General features: G+C 44.7%; 1 pseudogene; it reads left to right on the top strand.

Annotated features, from left to right (window-relative positions):
• LOC143261450 (large subunit ribosomal RNA) overlaps positions 1 to 5000 on the top strand; it is a 10914-nt pseudogene that overhangs the window by 3029 nt on the left and 2885 nt on the right.

Here is a 5000-nt window from a genome sequence, read left to right as displayed (position 1 = left end):
TCGGGGCAAATATATATTGCACCAAAACATAAGACAACAAGCCTCGGACGCTGTCGGTCCCAAACAGTGGCGACAGCAAGGGTGGATTCCCTTCCCCAGCGAGCAAATAGCTCGTTGGGTTCAAACGACGACGACCATGCTGTTCAAAAGGCTCTCGATTTAGACAATACGTTTTTATGCCCGAGTTGTGGGACCGATCTGAGCGCTCGTACCGCTGCCAGCGCCGCCCAACACAAAAGGCGATGTAATGCGCCTCCTCCGCAGGCCGATGGTTATACGTGTGAGACCTGTAAAAATACGTATGAGACATACGCCGGATTACGCCAACATCAACGGAGGACTCACATCGAGAACTACAATACCGCCGATCTCGATCTCCACAATAAACGCCTCGCTTCTTCGAGGGCTCAATATACCGATGATGAGATCAGAGCAATAGCCCACGATGAAATAGATATTACTAAAAATGCAAAGTTATTAGGAAAAGAAATAATTAAAATTCTATCAGAAAAATCCGGCCGCTCTTTTGACGGTATTAAAAAATTAAGACAAAAAGAAAAATACAAATCATACCTCAGTGAAGCCCTCGACGAGGCGGGCCAGACCAATATCTTGAGTACCTGCCCGTTGGTGCCGCGGGTGCTGCTAACCAGATGTGACGATCCTCGCGCGCGCGGAGACATCGACACACGCGAAGCGACATCATCTCCGCACAGTACAACTATACCTGATGATATACGCAACATCCTGGCTGAACTTAAAGTACAAGTAGGCCATCACATGGCAGAAATTATTGAAAATGCCCTGTCTAACACACCTTCTGAAGACACTATGTTAATGATGGACCAATACATAGAAAACTTAACATCATATGTTGCTTCGCTCGCTGATGAAACCGATGAATACAATGAAAATAGTAACTCAGTAGATAAAACCCATAAAACTAGTAACAAGAAAAATAAATATAATAAAAGCAATAAACAAAATAAAAATAATAAATACAATAAAAACAATACAAGCAACAACAGATTTATAAATACAATAGACGATAAAAATAATAAAAATAAATTAAATAACTATCAGAACGAAAACAAGAATAAAAATAACAGTAAAAAGAACAAGCATAGCAATAAATGCAATGAAAGTAATAAAAGAAAAGGCAACCGCGCTAAAAGGATAGCGACTGATTACGCCAGATTCCAAAAACTCTATAACAAAAACCCAACCCAACTGGCTGAGCATATAATTACCGGAAACCCACTCAACATTACAGAATCTCCGACGATAGAATCATTTGAAGAATATTATTCTAAACTATTTGAACACAAGGATGTCGAATGGAAACCTCAGAAGCGAAAAACAGATACCAATAGTAATATCAACCTTTCAAATCCGATATCACCGACCGAGATACACGAGCAACTTACCAGGATGAAACAATCCGCTCCAGGCACCGACGGAATTGATCGATCGACTCTTAGGCAAATGCCACGCAAGGAGCTGTGTGCACTATTGAATATTGTATGGGGAATGAAGACGTTACCCTCTGTGCTAAGATCGAACAGAACAACACTGTTACCTAAATCCGCCGACTTGATGGACCCAAAACAATGGCGGCCCATAACCATCTCAAGTCATATACTGCGCCTACTAAATAAAATCATCGTGTCGCGCCTTGAGAATGAAATACCTCTGTTTCACACGCAAAGAGGCTTCACGAGAACCGACGGGATAATGGCTAATAGTACCATCCTACAAACACTAATTAAATTAAGCCGCGAAAAATCGAAACCTTTCACTATACTATCTATAGATTTAGCTAAAGCATTTGACTCTGTTAACATCATTTCAATAATAGACGCACTAATCAGAAAAAACGTAGACGCTCATACAATAGAATACATCGAAAACAATTATAACGACATAACCACAATACTCGAATGCCACGGATCCCGATCCAATCCTATACCTATAAAACGCGGCGTGAAGCAGGGTGATCCCATGTCCGGTTTCCTATTTAATTTAGTGCTAGACCAGCTCATGATACAACTTAATGAGTGTGAGGGTGTTGATGTGGGAGGCACCAGGATACGGGCATTAGCTTTTGCCGATGACATCGTGATGGTGGCTCCCACTCCCAGTGCGATGCGAAGTAATATCCGGATCGTCGAGAAATTCTTCCACAAACACGGGCTGCAAGTGAACCCATCTAAATGCGCCATCTTACAGAATCTACGCGTCCCTGGAACGAAAAGGCTCGTAGTTGATACGCGGCCCAAACTGCAGATTAATAAAAGCCCGATCCCAACATTGGGTGTCGCGTCACAATTTAAATACCTCGGCCATGTATATAGATACCGCGGTGCTATCTCTCCATCTCCATCAAAGCTTGAAGGCATGCTCAAAAATCTTAAAACTAGTCCTTTAAAACCATGGCAGAAACTGAACATACTGCACAGGTACCTCATTCCTCGTCTTCACCATAGTCTGCAAACAATGGACATAAACAAAAAAAAATTAAAGTACATAGATAATTGCATAATAAAATTTGTAAAAAATATACTACACTTACCAACTACCACACCAACTCCATATATACATGCTCCTTTAAGCAGCGGTGGACTAGGCATTCCATCGCTTACAATCCACATTGCCGCTATGTACTTACGCCGATTGGAGCGCTTGAGAGCCCGTGGCGACAGCGAGATACAGTGCGTTATGGAATCTTCGATAGTCCAACATATAATGCGAAAGCTCAACAATATCCTTGGGAGCATCGCGACACCATCTAAACAAATGATTCGTAAACATTGGTCCGAGCAACTCCATCGCTCCGCGCTAGGCTCTGGTCTCGCCCTGATGACCCCAGGCGTATCTTCGTGGATATACAACCCACCTAATTTCTGGAAGGGTCGAGACTATATCGGAGCAATCAACCTAAGGATTGGGTTACTCCCCACCAAGGGAGCCCCCTATATGAAAGATACCGATTGCCGCAATCCATCCTGCGCAGGGACACGCGAATCCTTATACCACATATTACAGCGATGTCCGGTTACGCATTATACACGCATCAATAGACATGACAATGTGAACAAAATAATCAAAACTGCAATCGAAAAAACAAAAACCAAGATAGAACAAATTCCCCGTTTTACTACCAAAGAAAATAGATACGTACCAGACTTGATAACAATAGACAATGATACCGCATATGTAATCGAAACTACAGTAGCCTACGAGACTAAACAGACATCACTGTTAAATGCGTACAATATCAAAAAGGACAAATACAGTACACCGGATCTAGTCGAAAAGATTAAAAATACGTACCGCGTGTCTCATGTGAAAGTAATGCCGCTCGTGGTTGGCGCTCGTGGTTGTTGGCTTGATTCCAACGATGATATAACCAGAGAGTTTGGTCTATCACACAGGCTGAAACAAATTATTTGCACTACCGCCCTACAATGGGGTGTATCTATCCACCGGCAATTCATGAGCTCTGTGTGGAGGAGGCCGCGACATAACATCCGCGTGCATTGACGGGTTGTACTCGGACCCGTTCTGTACATCATCGCGCAAATAAAATCAATTCCTACATTAAAAAAAAAAAAAAAAAAAAATAATAATATATAAAATATTGATTCTTTTGTTATATTAATCCATTATTATAAATTGTTGTATTAATCCTTTAAAAAAAAAAATTATTTCTTTAGTTTTATTTACATCGCGTCACTAATTACTACGCCTTTTGAATAGCGTCGATTTATCATATAAATGGTATGCCTACCAGCGGGCCGCAAGAAAAATACACTGGAAATATTGTTGCGAAATACAACTCGCCTAACAAATGTTATAGCCAAATGCCTCGTCATCTAATTAGTGACGCGCATGAATGGATTAACGAGATTCCCATCTGTCCCTATCTACTGGCGGTGGCGGTCTGTGGCCACCCAGGGCGGGAGATAACCCCCGAACTAGCCCTCGCGTAGGAGGGTTGATCGGCCGAGTCGATGGGTGTATCGGCGATGAAGGCATTAGAGACCGTCAGTGCGTCGTACATGTAGTACTTCGCATAATGGCGAGGCCCTGATTTAGCATACGGGCTGTGGCGTGTTCTTTGTACAGCACTGTATGTGCTGTATGACTTCCGACTGGGGAACTGTTGTCACTCGTGGCATCAGTTCCCCAGTTTACGTTAAACGGTTTTTCAGACCGTTTTTCGTGGGCGGAACACGCCACTAGACAACACTCCGCTGGGCTCAGGAATACATGGGATGCAATCAATCCCCTGGGCAACCCAGGCCGCAAGGGGCAAACGTGCCCTAGCCACACTTGAGCCTCCACGAAAAAGGTACCGCTGGATAGCTCGTGTTCTTAAATACGCAGCGAACTGAACGAAGTGTGGTGGAGAGGAAGAGGCAGCCTCTCCGACTGCTGTCTCCCACGTGTTTGCCGTGCGTGGCGACCCTTGTCGTCGGAAAAGAGGATCCTGGGATCTGAGGGGGCCCTCTCCTGCGGGTGAGACGTCCCCAACACGTACCTTTGGCCTCTGCTTCGGCTAGATGGGCGGCTGGACGAGAAAAGCAGCCCTGGTCCAGTCAATCGGCTTGGAACGACCACACGCTTCGGGCAAGTGGGTTCTGCTGGGCGAGGACGCGGGCTGGGTAAGGAAACCGACCCAGCCAGCAGACTATATTCGGTGCGTAGCCCTAACTCAGCCTTTGGCGGGTTCCAAATTGTGCGGGTCGGTGGTGGCCGGGGAGCGCACTGGATGAAAGACCAAGACACATTATGGGTCTGAATAAAATTGAACAAACAAAAACAAAAACTAAGCGTCCAAAGACGACGGGTCCAGCTCCTACTCGGAGTGAAGCCGTCGCCGCAGACGCTGGAACTGCAAATGCAGCTGTCAGTCCCCCCGCGTCTGTGAGAAAGACAAGATCCGGGAAGGTGATTAATATCGCCAATCCTCGCGTGATCTTGCAAAGATGTGTGAC

This window comes from Megalopta genalis, unplaced genomic scaffold (genome assembly GCF_051020955.1).
Source record: "Megalopta genalis isolate 19385.01 unplaced genomic scaffold, iyMegGena1_principal scaffold0052, whole genome shotgun sequence".
Taxonomy (NCBI): Eukaryota; Metazoa; Arthropoda; class Insecta; order Hymenoptera; family Halictidae; genus Megalopta; species Megalopta genalis.
The sequence above is the reverse complement of the archived record's forward strand: the minus strand, read 5'-3'. Positions and strand labels throughout refer to the sequence as shown.